The sequence below is a fragment of the Lissotriton vulgaris genome, chromosome 7 (genome assembly GCF_964263255.1).
Source record: "Lissotriton vulgaris chromosome 7, aLisVul1.2, whole genome shotgun sequence".
In the NCBI taxonomy this organism is placed as follows: Eukaryota; Metazoa; Chordata; class Amphibia; order Caudata; family Salamandridae; genus Lissotriton; species Lissotriton vulgaris.
In genome coordinates this window covers 354,512,333-354,531,747 of record NC_141695.1, presented here as the reverse complement: position 1 = coordinate 354,531,747, position 19,415 = coordinate 354,512,333, and the positions used below count along the sequence as shown (strand labels likewise).

General features: G+C 44.5%; 1 long non-coding RNA gene across 1 annotated transcript in view; it reads right to left on the bottom strand.

The window, feature by feature from the left end:
• Nucleotides 1-3,954, bottom strand: part of LOC147701575 (uncharacterized) — a 31,333-nt gene extending 27,379 nt beyond the window's left edge. Inside the window, exon 1 of the long non-coding RNA XR_015297191.1 lies at nt 3,827-3,954. This is a non-coding gene — a long non-coding RNA (uncharacterized LOC147701575). The remainder of the gene's footprint in view (nt 1-3,826) is intronic.
• Nucleotides 3,955-19,415: the final 15,461 nt, after the last annotated feature.

Below are 19,415 nucleotides of genomic sequence, written 5' to 3'. Positions count from 1 at the left end.
TGATGCTAGGGACTGGCTCTACTCCTTGGGACAGTGTAATGTTAGTCCGACCCCCTGGGGTGGTACGGCAAACCATAAGCTGCCTTCTCTCGCCCTCCCTCTCGCCCTCTCTCTCGCTGTGAAAACTTTCTGGATCTGAAGCAAGTCATTAGGGAGCGGCATCAGGCTTTATAGATTGTAGCCATGATTTGGGAGGCTATGCAGGGCTCCGAGTTGGACGATGACTCTGTCAAATCTATTACTCCTCAACTTTCTGGCCACCATGTTTGGGATAGATTTTTCTCCCCATCTCCTCCACCAGATGTAACTCCAACAAGCACTGGCGTTGCCAATAGGTTTCGCATTTGGAAAGTTGGAGCTATTGGTTTTGTAAATGACATTTTATATTTATATATCGTTATTGGCATTGTCAATAACAATATATAAATATAAAATGTCATTTACAAAACCAATAGCTCCAACTTTCCAAATGCGAAACCTATTGGCAACGCAAGTGCTTGTTTTATATTTTATACATTTTTTTTCCTTTTTCATTTTCATCCCCCTTTTTTTTTACTGATTGTTTACTGATTGTTATCTATCCCTGATTTCATGTACTCAGTACAATCCAATACGTATACTTCTTAGACCTGCTGTTATCTGTTATTTAGACTATATTATAAGCAGGTGTATCTACTAGGGAAACGACCTACAGTAGTGTGAAGAAAAAAAAAAAGTGAAAAAGAGAAGGGACCAGACAAGGGTGTAAAATCAAAAACCAACCCTTGAATGAGACGAGTGAGACGAGGTGTCAAGAAGGCGTTTGAGTAAACTCACTAATGGAAACTAGCAACTCGTCCACTTCAAGAGGAGTCTTAATGTTATACATTTTATTGTTGAACATTATTTTTAGAAAGGTAGGGAATCTCTTCTGCACTGTGGCTCCCAGAGCCCTGATCTTCTCCTATCGCTGCCCGAGCTCCCACTGTCTTTCTAATGTGGTTTTTGACAGATATGATCTAACTTCGAAGGAGAAGTCAGGGGCCTTCAATGTCTTAGCTTTTAGTGCAAGATTTAGGATCTTCTCCATGTGTTGCGTAAGGTAGAAAATTCACAAGGCTTAGTCCTCCCTGGATTCAGCCGGAAAGGGTCGCGATGTATCCTCTGTATATCCAGTTGTAACTCTGCTGTTGACTCTTCTAGATTGAGGGTGTCTCTAAGAAGGCTGACAACGTATTGTTTAATTTCACTCCCCTCCTTCCCTTCTGGGATTTTTAAAAGCCTAAGGTTGTTCCTCCTAGAATAATTTTCCAAGGACTCAACTCTGTCTTTTACTGCTTCCCCTTGTCTCCGCAGTGTCTGGATTTTTATTTCTGCGTGCTCTAATTTAGCCTTGAGCTCTCCTACGGTGTCCTCAAGACTGCCCGTCCTCTCAAAGAGCCATCCACTTTCGTCTCTAGAGTCTCACACATTGCCCGAATCTCAGATTGGTTTTGTCTTGACTCTGCAAAGCTCTTTTTTGAATCTGCAAAACCACTTTTGATTTCGCTCCTCATAGCGATAAGTATGTCCTGGAGGGAACCTTCGCTGGTATTCCCAGAGAATAACTCTGACGCGCTAATGTTATTTGCAGGATCTGGCCCCACTGAATCAGCAAACGCCGAGTCTATTGGTGCCACTGTAATTGCTGGTTGTTCTAATGTTTCTGCCGTCATCATATTTTTCTGCTCCATTATTTCTGCTGCTGTGCAAGATTCGCTGCTGCGAGATGTGATGGGGGCAGTGGTAATCACCACCCCCTTTTGTACCGCTTTTGGCCGCCATAAGTGTGGCAGGGTATGCTCAGACGTGAGTCCCTTGCTCACTTTGCCACTGGATTCAAGCAAGCCGGGCTGAAGACGGCTGGAATGCCAGAATCCGGTCCCCGGAAGCTTGTTTCCGGTCCAGAGAAGACATGGCTTGGCAGTTCGGGCTGGATTGTTCCCATGATAATTAAACAACAGGGGGTGGTGATGGACAGAGTTTCTGAATTAAGCAGAATACTCTCACCCAGTCAAGAGATCAGGGCTTAATCCAACACCGTTTTTTAGCTCACTGCACCATCCCAGCTCAGAACCTGGCTATATGCCAATTAGTCTGTCCCTGGCCCAGTGCATCATGGGAAAAGGGCAAACCAAACTACCAAGCCAATTCTTTCACTGGGAAGTAAACAAGCTTCCGGGGACCGGTTTCTGGCATTTCAGCCGTCTTCGGCCCGGCTTGCTTGAATCCTGATGGTGCAATGAGCAAGTGACTCACGTCTGAGTATACCCTTCCACGCTTATGGTGGACAAAATAATTAAACAACAGGGGGTGGTGATGGACAGAGTTTCTGAATTAAGCAGAATACTCTCACCCAGTCAAGAGATCAGGGCTTAATCCAACACCGTTTTTTAGCTCACTGCACCATCCCAGCTCAGAACCTGGCTATATGCAAATTAGTCTGTCCCTGGCCCAGTGCATCATGGGAACAGGGCAAACCAAACTACCACGCCAATTCTTTCACTGGGAAGGAAACAAGCTTCCGGGGACCGGTTTCTGGCATTTCAGCCGTCTTCGGCCCGGCTTGCTTGAATCCTGATGGTGCAATGAGCAAGGGACTCACGTCTGAGTATACCCTTCCACGCTTATGGTGGACAAAATAATTAAACAACAGGGGGTGGTGATGGACAGAGTTTCTGAATTAAGCAGAATACTCTCACCCAGTCAAGAGATCAGGGCTTAATCCAACACCGTTTTTTAGCTCACTGCACCATCCCAGCTCAGAACCTGGCTATATGCAAATTAGTCTGTCCCTGGCCCAGTGCATCATGGGAACAGGGCAAACCAAACTACCAAGCCAATTCTTTCACTGGGAAGGAAACAAGCTTCCGGGGACCTGTTTCTGGCATTTCAGCCGTCTTCGGCCCGGCTTGCTTGAATCCTGATGGTGCATGAGGCACTGGGTCAGACTGATTTGCATATAGCCATGTCTGAAGTGGGGTGGCAGAGTGGGCTAAAGAACGGTGGTGGATTAAACCCAGATCTTTTGACTGGGTGTGAGTGTTTGATTGATTCAGATGCTCCGTCCATCACCACCCCCCGGGGGCAGTGGTAATGGCAGGGGTGCTTATGCTCTTGCTGTGAACAACAGCTGGACCCTGCAATTCCTGAGTAATATTCAAAACCTGAGGCAGGACCTTAAAATAAGATTTTAAAGAGGGTGTTATCAGTGTAGCTTTTGTACCTGCGATTCTGGGTTTACTATTTTTCTGCCATTGCTTTAGTGGCAGCTCTTTTGTGGTGATATTAATACTGGACCCTTCTTCTATTATATTAGCAGCCTGAGGTATAGAAATCCTTGTTTCTCCTGCCTCTCCCAGAGTTTTGCCCCCTAGTGCCAATACTGAATCCAGCCCGGGCCCAGTCTCAAACTCTGGCTCCCCCCCTGACTCCCCCCCTGGCTCGTACTCAGATTCAGAATCTTTAACTGCGTCCTTATTTGTCACCAGGTTTCTCCCCTGCTTTCTACTTTTACCCCTTCGCTTCCCCAGAGTTCCGCTGGAGACCTCCCTTTTTTCTTGAGGACTCCCTCGTGTCCTGTATCTTCCTGCTCTTCTGAGCTTGCACAATATCGGTGATAGCGTATAGTTTGCTCTTAATTACTTCCAACTTCGGAGCAAAATCGGGGCAGGATCTGAGCTCTGTTAAGGTAGATTGAGCAGAGCTTACAGCCGTAGCTGACTCTGTGCCATTGCCATTATTGATGTCAATACCAGCCCCCCGGGCATCTAAGGTAGCAGCCCCCCGCACAGCCCCCTTACCGCACCGTTTTTCTGTTCCTCCACTGCTCCCCCCTCTGCCTCTGAGAGGGCCGTATACTGCCGCCCTTCGACTCCTCCGCAGCTCCACTGCTGCTTCTCTCCAACGCAAAGGCACAGGACTTGGAACCAATCCCTGACACATCGGCTGCTCCTCGAGTGAACCGCCGCGGACCCGGAAACCGCAAAACGCTGAGTCAGCCGCCTCAGCTGAACTGTGAAGTGCCGAAAAGCTCGCTCAAACTAATGTTTTCCCCAAAACCTTGCACATGTGTTATTTGAGTCTAAGGCATTGCGCACATCCAGAGTGTAGTGTTCAAAGTTGGTTTTCTATTGCGCATGTGATTATTGAATTTGAATCAGTGCTTCAAGTCCGTGGAGTAGAGTTCTTATTTTTGACTGGTCCGCAGTGTGCCGGTAACGTTTAGAGTTGTCGGAACTACGTTTGTTTACTGATTGAATAAAATAAATAATTTGAGATCCTACAGCTATTAAGGAGCCAGTTGCTCAAAAGGATATTGAGGAAAATATCACTTTGGACAAATCTCTACACTCAGCCATAAAATCTAAATCTAGATTTAGTAAAAGCATTTGAGAAGTATCACATGTTTAAAGTACACCTATTAAGAGGTCTTCAGTATACGCTTGTGGGTAATTGTAATCCCCTTTAGTAATACCCCCAAACAAAAAAAAAGTTGACTTCGTCTTTTGAGTTCACATTAAAAACTAACTAAAAGATCGAACCTTCACATACAACTTACCTGTTAAGAAGGATCACTGACATAATATCGAATTCACAAATATAGAATTACCAAAATATCGAAGAAAAAATATAGAATGCAAAAATATAGAAATCCTATCTACAAACAGGTAAGTACAAAAAATATCGAATCAAAAATATAGTTAGTCAAAACATCGAATTTTTTTAAATGTCTTAAAAGGAATTTAAAATTAATGAAATAATAAATATAGCATTTACTATTACCACTCCAGTGAGTGCAACAGTAGGGAAAGCGCTGGATAGCGTAGGGGTAAAAAGTACTATTCCCACTCCAGAGAGTGCAACAGTAGGGAAAGCGTTGGATAGCGTATGGGTAAAAATTACTATTCCCACTCGAGAGAGTGCAACAGTAGGGAAAGTGTTGGATAGCATAGGGGTGAAAATTACTATTCAATATTAAATTACTTACCTTCAATTCGATATTTTTCACCACTATATTCTGTCCATTCAATATTTTGTCCATTCTATATTTTGACTTTGATATTTTGCTAATTCTATATTTTGAATTCGATATTTTGTCTTCTTACCGTTAAGAAAAAGAAGATATAAGCAAAGACTAGGAATTAAATAGAATTTCATAGAATTAAATAGAAGTAAGTAGATATGGGTAAATAACCAAACCTAAGATAGAAGTTATTAACTTTGCACAGTGGTGAAGGGAGGGGACCGGGCCTGAGGTGACATGTGTGCAAACACGCCCTGTGGCATGTTTTAAGTTGAGGAATTAATACCTCTTCAATCCTGAGGGTCCCTGGGGGCCAACTAGCCAGCCAGTTACCTCCAGTAAGCGCCACAGAGCTGCGTTGCAGAGTGTTGTTAAAAGGGGCATGGCTTCTGAACACCTCTCTACAATGCAGCTCTCTGGCGCATACTGGACGTACCTGGTGGGCTAGTTGGCCCCCATGGACCTTCAGGATTGAGGAGGGATTAATTCTCCAACTTAAAACGTGCCACAGGACGTGTTTGCAGACAGGTCATCACCTGAGGCCTTGCCACCTTCCTTCACCATTGTGCAAACATGCCCCGTGGCGAGTTGTAAGTTGGGGAATTAATTCTCTTTCAATACTGAGGGTCCTAGAGGGCCAACTAGCCCAACAAGTATCTCCAGTATGCGCCAGGGAGCTGTGTTGCAGACAGGTGTTCAGAGGCCACGCCCCTTTTTACAGCTCTCTGCAACACAGCTCTGTGGCGCTTACTGGAGGTTCCTAGTGGGCTACTTTGAGCCTAGGGACCCTTAGGATTCAAGGGGACTTAATCTCTCAACTTAGAACGACCACAGGGTGCATTTACAGAGTGGTGAATGGAGGGGACAGGTCGTGAGGTGACGTGTGCAAACACGCCCTGTCCCCTTCAATCCTGAGGGACTCTGGGGCCAATTAGCCCACCAGGTGCCTCCAGTATGCGCCAGAAAGCTGCCTTGCAGAGAGGTGGTGCAGGCCATGCCCCTTTTTACACCTCTCTGCAACGCAGCTCTGAGGTAGTTAATGGAGGTACCTATTGGGCTAGTTTGAGCCTAGGGACTCTCAGGATTCAAGAGGAGTTATTCTCCCAACTTAAAACGGCCACTGGGCGTGTTCACACAGTGGGGAAGGGAGGAGACGGGGCCTGAGGTGACGTATTCAAACACGCCCCGTGGCAAGTTTTAAGTTGGGGAAATATTTCCCTTTGAATCCTGAGGGCCCATGGGGGCTAACTAGCCCACCAGGTGCTTCCAGTAAGCGCCACTGCGCTGCATTGCAGAGAGGTGGACCAGGCCGTGCCACTTTTACACCTCTCTGCAACACAGCTATGTGGCACTTACTGGAAGTATCTAGTGGGCTAGTTGGACCCTAGGGACCTTCAGGATTTTAGGGGACCTAAACTCCCAATTTAAAACGGACACAGGGCGCGTTTACATAGTGGGGAAGGAAGGGGATGGGGCTGAGGTGACGTGTGCAAACACTCCCTATGGCACGTTTTAAGTTGGGGAAATAATTCCCCTTCAAACCTGAGGGCCACTGGGGGCCAACTAGTCCACCAGGTGCTTCCAGTAAGCGCCACTGTGTTGCATTGCAGAGAGGTGGACTAGGTCGTACCCCTTTTTACACTTCTATGCAACGCAGCTCTGTGGCGCTTACTGGAGGTACCTAGTGGGCTAGTTGGACCCTAGGGACCCTCAGGATTCAAGGTAACTTAATCTCCCAATTTAAAACGGCCACAGAGCGTGTTTGCACACTGGTGAAGGGAGGGGACGGGGCCTGAGGTGACGGGTGCAAACACGCCCTGTGGCGCGTTTTAAGAGGTAGTTTTAATCCTCCTGCCCTATTATATACTAGGGGCTTACAGAGGAGGTCATGCTAATCATAGGGGGACCCCAACGCATAGTGTTCCCTAGTGTATTTAGGGTTTTCACTGTATTCTAAGTGCCTTTTAACATAGCACTGGTTAGCCAGAATCCGTCTGAAAAAGTTGAGGGTACAGGATGATTTGGAAACAAGGCTTCTTTCTGCTCTTCTGTTGGTTCTTTCTGCACATTTTCCTTCTTCCTGCACTTTTCTTCGTCGTTGAGGACTTCTGTTGCTTCTTTCTGCATTTCTTTTTTTTATTTCTGTGCGTTTTCTCTTCTTTCTTCATATGTCCTATCTCTGTAGGCATAGTTAGAAATTAGCATTTAAAACACCTTTGAAATTCACTGAAAAAACCATAGGTTTTGGGCACGTTATAGTTAGGAATTAGCATTTAAAAAACCCTAGAAATTCACTGAAAAAAACAAAGGTTTCAGGGGCGTTATAGTTAGCTGGACATTTCACTTGTACAAAACCATTGAAATTCCCCCATTATAGTTAGTTCAGCTAACTATAACTCCCGCTCCCGCAATGCACTGCTGATAACGTCACATATTACATCACTCATGACATGGTCAGTGACATCACTCATGACATCACTGATGACTTCTCAAATGACCTCACTGATGACATCATCCTTGTGATAGAGTGGCAGACCTCCTCTCATCCTAATATAACCTTTGATACACACATACAAAAATAGAAACTAAAATGTTCAAAACAATGTACATACCAATACAAGTTACAACAACCTATTCAGTAATTCTAAAATCTACATACACAACCACTCATTCGCCAACAGTTCTGTATAGTCAATCATACATGTACTCACTCATCATATGTACTCATACACTGATACATACTTATTCATACCACAACTCTTCCAATCTCTCACTCGCACATATACTCACTTATATACACCAATACTCACATATAGTAGTTTAAAATAAACGTAGTTACTTATAAACACACTATTGAGAAAGTCATTCACTCACTAACACACCAACACACTCATTTACCCGTACAGTCCTGCACACATACTGTCTTCAAAACATACAAATAGTGACTCGCTCATTCATGCATGTATGCACTCAGTAGTAATCCTCACTGAACCATACAGACACTCAGACACTCATACGCACAAAACCAACTAATTACCCATATAGACACACATGTAGCTACTCACCAACCCATGCAGCCATTTATGCACAAAGTGAGAGACTGATACAGATATTTACATATTTAAACATTACTCGCTAACCCATGTATTCCCTAAGTTACACTTAATCAGTCAGTTATACAATCAATTTTACAAAAAATAATCCATTTAGATGCTTATTTATCCATTTATTCTTCCATCGACCTTGAGATATACATATATAAAAAATATTTAAAGACACACATTCACTGGATGATGTCATCCGTGATGTCATGATTGATGTCACTGACCATGTCATGAGTGATGTAATATGTGACGAAATCAACAGTGCATTGCGGGCGTGCAAGTTATAGTTAGCTGAACTAACTATAACAGGGGAATTTCAATGGTTTTGTACGAGTGAAATGTCCAGCTAACTATAACGCCCCTGAAACCTATGTTTTTTTCAGTGAATATATATACACACACACACAAATATAGGCTGCAAGAATGAGAAGTTCATATAACAGGTGTGCAGAGAAATGCAAACTGGCTTTTCTATAAGCATGTGAAGAAATCTTCACTAGCGTTTAGACTATGAGGTGTCTTAGTGTCTAGTTCCAGGATGTATCTTGTTTCCAGTGCGCGAAGAAGGGCTTCACGATTGCCCCCTCTTCGAAATTGCAGGACAGAGTCAATCACAAAAAATCTCAAAAGATCAGACTCATTATCATGAGAATCCTTCAAGTGACGTGCAGCTGGGTGTACTGCCACGTATCGCTCTAATGTGCTGGAGTATCCTCTTGTGGACCTGCAACTTGGTGTGTATGTGTGTGTGTATATATATATATATATATATATATAAGAACTGGAGCTCTCCCCTTCCGGAGAGCAAGGTGAGTCGCACACGCTGCACTGATGTCAATCACTTTATTGAGAGTAGTTGCAGGCAGGTTACAATCATGGGTAGTCCTGACGCGTTTCGTTGACGGCTGTCAATTTCCTCAGATGTCAGCCCAGCAAAAGGAAGAAGCTGTGTGGGGGATTGCAAAGTTGTTGCCTTAGTTCCCGCAACAGACAGGTACGGACCACAACGTACTTAGTAAATCCAAGTGCAGTTTATTGCATAGATGTCAGCTTCTTCAGAAACAGCAAGTGCCCAGCATTACGCGTTTCGACAGTGAAACACTGTCTTGATCACATATATATATATATATATATATATATATATATATATATATATATATATATATATATATATATATAGAGAGAGAGATAGATAGAGAGAGAGAGAGAGAGAGAGAGAGAGAGAGAGAGAGAGTTAATATTAGAATAATAGTAAACCTATACTTATGTGTATATACTTATGTTTGCGCTATTGTGGTAGTCTGCATTTTGGCTACAATATTTTTCATAGTATGATATTTTGAACACTATATTCTGCTAGAATGTCAACGTTGCCCTATTTAGCATTTGGTGGAGTTGCCTTCAAACATTTTTCAGAATAAGGATTAAAATGTTCCTGATGCATGGTGGGACCATTTTCTGAGATTTCTCTTCAACACTGCCATCCATGGCTGTGTCGTTCAGAACTGATGCTGGTGGGGAAATGGCTTTCCATATGCTGTCATCCCTGACAAAGCCTTTCCAATGCCATTTTAGTTGGTATCACTGCTGCCAGTTGGGTTTTCCATTGTTGGACCTTTGGACAGTTTTTTCTTTTGTAAAGTAACACTTTGTGGCACCTCAAAATAGAGTTGTAGAACACAGAGGAGAATGGATGGAACAATAGCCTTCATCTGCAGCTGTCCCAAAAATGCCATGCTTTCAAGTCATGCTTAAATCCTTTTTTAGCATGACTGGTTCACAGTTCTTACATTTGCCACGTATATTACGAGAAGTGGTCATTTTAGGACCGACAGAAAACCTAAGACCAAAGGGCATGACCTTGAGTTCTACGTCTGTCTGGGGCAACCTTGATAGCTTACTGAACGTGTCCCTCACTTCCAGGTATTTGGTAGGTAGGAGGAATATATTGCCAGAGATAGGACTGCATGTCTGTAGAAGAGTTGTAAGTGACTCCAAATAATGTAGACCGAGAAGTAATTGCAACCATCTAGTTCCTCGATTGGAAACTGGATAGAGGTTAACTAAACAGTACTTAGGGATTCTTTTATACATTTCTGGCACCCTTTATAATCTGATACATGTCTTCTGGCAATATGGCCCTTTTAGAGATACCCTCTTTTGTCAGTTGATGTGTCCTCACTTTCTTTCTGGAGCAATTTGCGAAACACTTCTCCATATCTGTATCGCTTTCAGCAATATGGAGTTTTTCTATAGGCCTTATAACTGTGAGCTTCCTGCAATCCATTTGGCACAAGGGAATGAAGGGGGGATTAGCACATTGATTATAATGTGATCCCCTTGGAGTCCGGACCAGATCACTTTCACCTAAAGGGATCGCAGCACAAAAATTGAAATGACCGTGGGTTTAGACACAGAAGTTTAAATGCATTTGGAACATGTTTGTTTAATATTATGACATGCTAGTGTATTTTTTTTGCATTGGTATCTTTTGAAGCGCGTCAGGAACTGGCCTTTATAATGAATGTTGCCATAATTCGACACCCTCACTCGCCTAGTCTTCACTGAGAGCTCAGTATAAAAGGACCTAACTGTCCAAAATCATATGTGTAAACACGACATCCAGATGGTAATTTTGTAGTACTTAGGTAGTTTGAAATCACACACTAATGGTTGAAGCTTGAACAGACAAAATGCATCTCTGTATTCTTGTCTTCCTTAATCCTCTTTCCAGGATAGATAAGAGCTACTATCTCTTGGGCGGAGCTGAGGAAAGGTTAGCCTGTTAGGAGGAAGCAATTTGGTTTCACCTCTCCCTATTAGTGGTGATGCATTCTAGAATGAGAATGGCACTGTACTGATTGATGTTCATGTTTGCTTCATCTAGGGTATTGGAGGGAGCAAAGGAGGAAGACAACCTAATTGAAAGCATGTACCTTCAACCATGTGGTAAGTGAGTCTAATTGGAGGAAAATTTCAAGGCTGGCTTTGTGTTCTAATTCAACATGGTCATGAAATTAATTGCAACATATACATACTAGTAGCATAATCGTGCACAGACGCAAATTTACATATCACAGAATACATCTTCAACCATATATTTGGTTCTACTGACATTATGTGGTTATCAGGGCTTGATATATGTGACAGGGTGGCTACATTAAGCATCAAAAGAACATAAGGCCAGAAGGAGACGCAACGTTTGGAGCTTATCTGAATTAAAGTCAAAGTATGTCACGTTCTGAGATATTTGCAGGTATTTTACTTTTGTAGGCAATAGAGAAAAAGAATGTTCGAGGCATGTGAACTTTAGATCGCATGCTTTGCATACTCCTGCTATCTAGTGTTGAGTCTGGATGTTTCAAGTTGTTTTTCTTCCAAGAAGTCTTTCAAGTCACGAGCTAGGTGACTCCTCCTTTTGGTGAATGGCATGGGCATCGACTCCATTGTTAGATAGTTTTTTTCTGGCATCGGATTCGGACATGAATTACTGCGCCTCGGGTTGACCCTGTTTAGCAGGTTCCCATCGGTGCGCAATACACTCACCCTCGACGGTATTGTTTTCGATCGCTTATCTTCTTTCTCTGCATATTGTATTTACTCAAAATCCCCCTTTGATTGGGTAGCTCCTGGAAGGCCGTCGGACCTACCCGCGTAGGTCCGCCTCGCACTAGATGGAACAAACTCCATTTAAATTCTGCCATAAGAAGTTTCCGCACACCAACTCACACAAAGTGTGCAACTTGTTATTGTCACCGGAGCACAAAGAACAGGACTGCAGCCCGTGTAAGGCTTTCCAATCGAAGAAGACGCTTCGTGATCATCGGGCTCGACATTGCGATATGCAAAGCCAGCACACAGGTTCCATTCCGGACCTCTTTGGAGAAGATTCTGAACAGGAAACCTTAGAAGCCATTGGATCCGAAGAAGAACAGGATCCCATCTCCATTTCAGACTCAGGCTCCGATGGGAACAAAAATATCCCGCAAGGGCAGCGTACTGTGAGTACTTATCCTCCCTTGCCCCAAAGTCCACCTAAGATTAAGAAGAAGCTTTGGTCCAACCTCCGCCTTAGGGCCACAGTCAGCACTGAGAACATGTGTCTTAACGCCCCGCCCTCCAGCTCGGCACCGAAACACACCCCAAAGCCTTCTGCCTCTGAACTGAGTCGCTCAAATTTGGGCACCGAGCCAAAACCTTTGGGGTCAAAGTCAGGCTCAGCCCAACCATCCCTTGACCCCGAAAACATCTTCAGATCAGAAAACCTCGGCATCCCAAACACCGGCGCCGAAACAGAAGTAGGCGAAGTCCCCAGCAAAGGAGTTCCCTTTTGATGTTCCACCCTTGAAACCGGATCCGAAACAAAGAGAACTCTACATTCATCCAACAACTGGACGTATTGCCTCCAAAGTGACACTAAAACGTAAGCTACAGACGTAGGAAGTTTACCACATCCCTTTCAAAAGGAAGAATGTGGGCACTAACCCTTCTCCTCCTACTACTCCATCTCCTCCTACCCCTGAGTCTCAACCATTACTAATTTCACCTGCTGACTCACCAGCACCATATATACCGGATAATCAGGATGATGGGGATGTAGCTAGGGATAATGATCCACCACCTACAGACCCCTGGGGAGATTATGAAACTAATCCTCCCTCAGGAAACAATCCTGATCTGTACCCTACTAAGCCCTCTCTACCAGACGAAAGTGTAGGATACATAGAATTGTTAAACAGAGCTGCTAATTACCATGGGGTCCAGTTACATAAGGAATCCCTAGAAGAAGATTTCCTTTTCGAAACTCTTAGCAGTTAACAAAATCCTTGAACACACTTCCACTGCTCAAGGGTATGCTCAGAAATGTAGATTACATTTTTAATGATCCTGTGCCCGCAAGTATCCTTACCCGGTATACAAGAAATATGAATCTGCAACATCAGACTCAGTTTAGATCAGGGGGCAGTAAACACTAGATTCTCTAGTTGTATCTAATGAACGTAAGAGTTCTAATTTCTAAACGCCAGGGAATGCTCCAAGCCCAGAAAAGAGTCTAAATTGATAGATGCTTCTGGAAAAAGAATAGCCTCCCAAGCTGCAAACGTTTGGCGCATTTCTAGTACACAAGCATTTCTAGCTAGGTACAATAGGGCGCATTGGGATGAAATGGAGCAATTGCTACAATTTCTGCCTGATGAGCAGAAGTCCAAATCTCAAGACCTAGTGCAGGAGGGGCAGCTCATCTCAAACAATTCCCTCAGGTGCGCGTTAGATGCTGCTGACACTGCTGCTAGAGGTGTTAACACCAGCGTTCTCTTAAGAAGGCATGCCTTGCTACACATTTATGGGTTCAAACCAGAGGTTCAGGCTTCCATTCTGAACACACCATTTGACAAACAACACCTCTTTGGCCCTGTAGTAGACTCATTATTAGGAAAGTTGAAAAAATACTCAGAGGTGGCGAAATCCATAGGAGCCCTCTAGTCACGCCGCGGCTCCTTTTGACGCTCCTTTTATCAGGGCGGGTCCAAATACACCTCCTCAGACACTGCCTCTACAACCTACAAAGGCAACAATATCTTGGTTCACTACCCTGTTGAAGCTGTCACTAGTTCCACATCAAAAACTGCACCTCACATTCAGTCTCCTCACACAGAGCCATGGAGAAATCCGACACCCAGATCCCAAACAACTGAACCTCGCTATCTGTCTCTTGAAATCATAGAGTTTGGTTACGTAAATCTCCCACCAGACTGTATGCACATCATTAGAGAGGCCAGAAGGCCTACTACAAGAGCCTGTTATGCAGCTAAATGGAAACTTTTTTATCTATTGCAACAATAACCTCGATCCTCTTGATGCCTCAATACAAAATATAATTTGTTATCTGTTACATTTCCCACCAAGACTTCCACCTGCCCCAGTTTGGCATCTCACCATAGTCCTTACAACAAGACTAATGGGCCCACCTTTTGAACCCATGCATAAATGTGAACTTTACTGAGGAGAGTGGGTAAATTACAGGCACTAAACCATAAAAGAACCTTTTCTCCAACTTCACAGCGACAAAGTGGTTCTTAATACTAACCCCAAGTTTCTACCTGAGGTAGTTTCTGCCTTTCACATCAGTCGGTTGAGTCACCTGTATTCTTTCCTCAACCTGATTCAGTGGCAGAACGAGTTCTACACACGTTAGATGTTTGAAGAGCACGTTTATATTACTTTGAAAGAACAAACAGGCAGATGCATCAAGCAAAATACCTTCCGGTAAAATAGCGAATCGGTAAAACAGGCCAATACCGACCACAAAAACCCAAAATGCAATGCATCAACACAAATCGGTAAATAATAAAGAATCGCTAAAAAAATCCCCCGGTATTTAACCGAATCGCTATCCAGCAAGTCGGAAATAACGAAAACCAAAGCAGGCCCCCGGAAATACCGAATCGCTAATAAAGAATCGCAACGGAATGCATCAAAAATCGCAAATACCGAAACACTCAAAAATCGATATTTTGCATGAGCTAAATAAGGGGAATATCAAACTGGAGGTAAAGTTATTTGAATGAAGAAAAAAAAAATCCTGACAGGTGCTGACAATCAGTAACACTTGAAAAATGACCCTGGAAACCCTGTTAGTCAACCAAAATGGCTGCCCCCTATGTGCTTGTTCGGAGGAGGAGAATCAATGCCCTGGCCCAGGGAAGGAGGATGATCCAGGAAAGGGTCTTCAAGGTGCACATCACATTGCTGGGGCAAACAGATGAGCAGGTGTACGATAAGTACAGACTCAGCCCTGCCATGATCATGCGTCTAATACCATACCTGGAACCACAACTGTAGCACCTGACCCTTAGGACCCACGCAATACCAGCCCATGTCCAGGTCCTATGCAGCCTGCAGCTGCTGGCGTCTGGAACCTTCCAGGGGGTAATAGCAGAAGCCGGAGGCGTGTCGCAAGGCGCACTATCACGCTTCTTCCACAGGTTCCTGGATGGCATGCTAGCAACGATACATCGCCACATCACCATCCCCACGACCCCCCAACAGTTGAACCGCACCAAGCGTGAGTTCTACCAGGTGGCACAATTCCCCCATGTGATAGAGTGTGTCGACTGCACCCATGTCCACATCTGTCCTCCCTCAGCCACCGAATACATCTACTGCAACCGGAAGTCATACCATTCTATTAATGTGCAGGTTGTGTGCAATGCCAAGCACATCATTACGGACCTCGTAGCCCAATTTCCAGGGAGCACACACGACGCATACAACTTCCGTCACAGTGGCATCCACAGGCGCCTGATTAACAGTGAATTTGGAGTTGGACACCTACTAGGCACGTATTGATGCAATATTTAATACATCCCCACATGTACCATTACATTCATGCCGCTGACCAATCTCTCCCCATCCTGCAGGTGACAGCGCTTACGCCTTGCGTGAGTATCTACTCACTCCCTACCTCAACCCAGCAACACCACAAGAGCAGCGCTACAACAGAGCACACATCAGCACAAGGAATGAGGTGGAGCGCACATTTGGCATCCTCAAGAGTCGCTTCAGAATATTGCACAAGACAGGAGGTGCCTTGCAGTACGACCCAGTGACCTGCTGCCAGATCATAGCTGTCTGTGCCATCCTGCATAACATCGCAACAAGAAGGGGGATACCCATAGAGGTGTACGGTGAGGACGAGTTACGTGCACAGCAATCCCCCCTAACCCCCCCCAACACCGACAGGCACATATGCCCAACACAGCAGAACGGCAAAGGAGGCGGACTTACATCACATGGCATCACTTCTGAGACAGGTAAGAAAGAGCCAAGACAAGATGATATGCATTGTAAGGGTTTAATGCCCAATAACACCTGACTGGTGCTGATTAAAATAACAGAAACATGATGCAGCGTAATTAAATCAAATGAGTAAATGTCCGTTGACAACACAGGTGCTGCATTTGACACTACTCTTCTTTCTTCTTATGGCGTTTCGAATGAGAACTTGAATGTGGAATACATGATGTGGCACACAGACCGCAAATCGCTGGCCCACATTGCAGACATAGGCAGCAACTGAATACTATGAGAAGGGCAATGCCTAGGAAGGATAGGACCTTCCATCCCCAGGCGGTCAACGTTGTCCAGAACCAACCGGACCAAGTCCAGGTGCCTGGATTCTGATGTATCAGACTTGCAATCTTATGAAGACGGGTTATAGCTTTATATACTGATGGCGCGTTTTCTGGAATGAAAACACAGCAACTCGACCCGATGACTCTACAGGCTCCGCCCCTATCGGCTAGAATGACGTCAAGGACGAGACGATTTTGAAGAACAACAACCCGCATAGCAGACTGTTCCTCTGTTAAGTTGCCTAGGGCAGAAGTAGTCTCGTTCACTACTGCTTCGAGGGTTCTAGTTAATTTGCGTATCAGTTTACTATTAAAGACAGCACCTAGGTAGGGAAAGAAACCTTTATTGAAGTCTGTGTATTGTTCCCATGCCGTTTCAGTGTAATCGACAATTGGGAGGTCTCTCCGAAGTCTATTATTTACTAGATTGGTATTTCTATGATAATCAGGAGGGGCTAGGAAAACAGGTGGCAGGAGGAATGCAATGTAACAGGTACCATCCCAATCTAGAGGTAAACGTATATATGCGGTATGACCACAAATGAAGTAGGAATGACGAGTAGCTCTGAATGTAGACTTGCCTTGATCACTAAATTCGACCACAGTTGTACATTTACTATGACCTAAGTGTAGATGGGAGTGATGTAACATACTAATGAATGTGTTGTTGCGCAGCGCAAGTCTATAGGACAATTCATGCGGAGGTAATTCGCTAAAAGAATGTTCGGCAGTGACGTTGAAAGCAGAATGTGCACGCTTGAAAATAGGGTAATAGATATGCAGTAATATGCTTGCAGCAATAGTCAGAAGACTTAGGAAAAACATAATCAATAATGTCACTATACAGTGACTACGAAGTGATTTACAATATGCATGTTTCTTGAGCTGTCTCTGTCTATCTCTCTCTCTATCTCGGTCTAGGGGATACATGTCAGAAACTAATTTAACCGATTCACCTAGGGGAGGACTTAAACAATTAAACTTTCTGACTTGCTAGACCGTAGTTTCAGTCTATATTTCTCGGAGGCGGTTTTCTCAACCAGGGGGAGTTTTGAGTCAGTCTGTGGAGGAGGGCAGGGCTGAGAGTTCAAGTCTGAAGGAAGTCCATGAAACTTTTTAATGTGGCTCGAGTGCAGCCACCCTTTTCTGCCCTCAACCTTCACGGCAGTCCTCGTCGTCAGAAGAACCAACTTCGGGGTTTGCCAGCGGGGCTCCAGCGGACTTCTCCGGTCGAAATTACGAACAAAAACAAAATCACCAGGGACCACTTCATGGGGCTTCACTTCGGTGTTATCGGGAAAGGCTGCAGCTACCTGTGAACGACAAGATTGTAGTGCAGACATCAAGGAAGCAAGGTAATCTGTCAGCATAATACAGTCAACATCTGTAATTTTACGAGGTATAGGCGTCCCCCACATATTTGGTGGCCTACCGAAGACCACCTCATACGGGGATAGCCCTGTTCGAGAATGCGCTACCATTCTCATATAGAAGAGCGCAACTGACAAAGCTACTATCCAGTCAACGCCTTTCTCTCTGCAGATTTTTGAAAGTCGGATTTTCAGAGTCTGATTATGGCGCTCCACGAGACCTGCTGCCTCGGGATGCCGGACACAGTGGAATTTCCACTGATAGCCTAACATGAGTGTAACATGTTTCACAAGCTCGGATGAGAATGGCTGACCGTTATCTGAGTACACGATACGGGGCAAACCATACCGTGGGAAGAATTCGCGAACCAGCTGCTTGGCAGTGGTCGGAGCAGTGTAATCTGGGACTGGATATGCTTCTAACCATCGGGAGAGTGCACATACGACTACGAGGACATATTTGAATCCTCGACAACGTTCCATCTGGATATAATCCATCTGGAGGACTTCAAAAGGGTGATCGGGAGGCTGAAATCCACCTTGCTCTACAGGAATGCTTTTACCTGGATTGAACTGACAACAAATCATGCAAGTACGCACTTTCTGTTTGGCTGCTGCTCGTAAGTTTTTATTGAACCATATGTGTTGAATACTGTCTAGCATGGCTTTTTCTCCTAGGTGTGCTGGACTATGTATCGTGTTGATAATGACTTGAACCATAGAGTCGGGGAGAAACCATGTAGATTTTCCCTTCGTCATCCATCCCTGATCTGTTTGGATCCCTCCTAGTTCAGTCCACTTCTTGATTTCATCTGGTGTAGCATGTGTCTGTATGTCAATTACATCATGTGCGGGATCCCTGACTGTCAGGCAATGTGTCGGTGTCGGAGCTATTGTCTTTGTCGCGTCAGTTACGTGAGTTCGATTCTGGGCAGTTTGCTTAGCTGTTCGGTCTGCCAGGTCGTTACCCTGGGAGATGGTATCGATGACTTTTGTATGTGCCTTACACTTCATGATAGATATTGCAGTAGGTAGATGTATTGCATCTAACAGAGCTTGAATGAGGGGACCGTGTTGAATGTTGGCACCGTGAGAAGTTAAGTAACCTCTCTCTCGCCAGAGGACTCCGAAGTCGTGAACAACTCCGAATGCATAACGTGAATCAGTGTATATGTTAACTTTCTTATCTTTGGCTTGAATACAGGCTTGTGTCAGAGCGATGAGCTCTGCTGCTTGAGCTGACAGGATGTCGATACAATTGGTTTCAATGACTTCGGTGTCTGTCGTGACTGCGTAGGCGGCCACTAATTCACCTGTACTTGTTCTCATACATGAACCATCCACATAAAGTGTCAGGTCTGGATCTGGTAATGGAACGTCTGTCAAGTCTTGTCTGGGTTTCGTCGTAATAGTAATGACTTCAATACAATCATGTGCCAATGGGTCTACGCCACTTAATGGCAAAAGTGTGGCAGGATTTAATGTACTACAGCGTCTGATTTCTATGTGTGGCTGAAACAATGTTAATTCATATCCTGTCAGTCTTGCTATAGTCAAGTGTTGGGTCTGTGTACGGTTTAAAAGAACTTCCACGGAATGTGGAACTTGCACTGTCAATTGATGTCCTAGTACTATAGAATCACTTTGTCTGATAGCTAAAGCTGTCGCTGCGACTGATTTCAAGCACGCAGGCAGAGCCTGGGCTACTGGATCCAATGTGCTAGAAAAGTAAGCACACGGTTTGTGTGAACCTGCTTGTTCC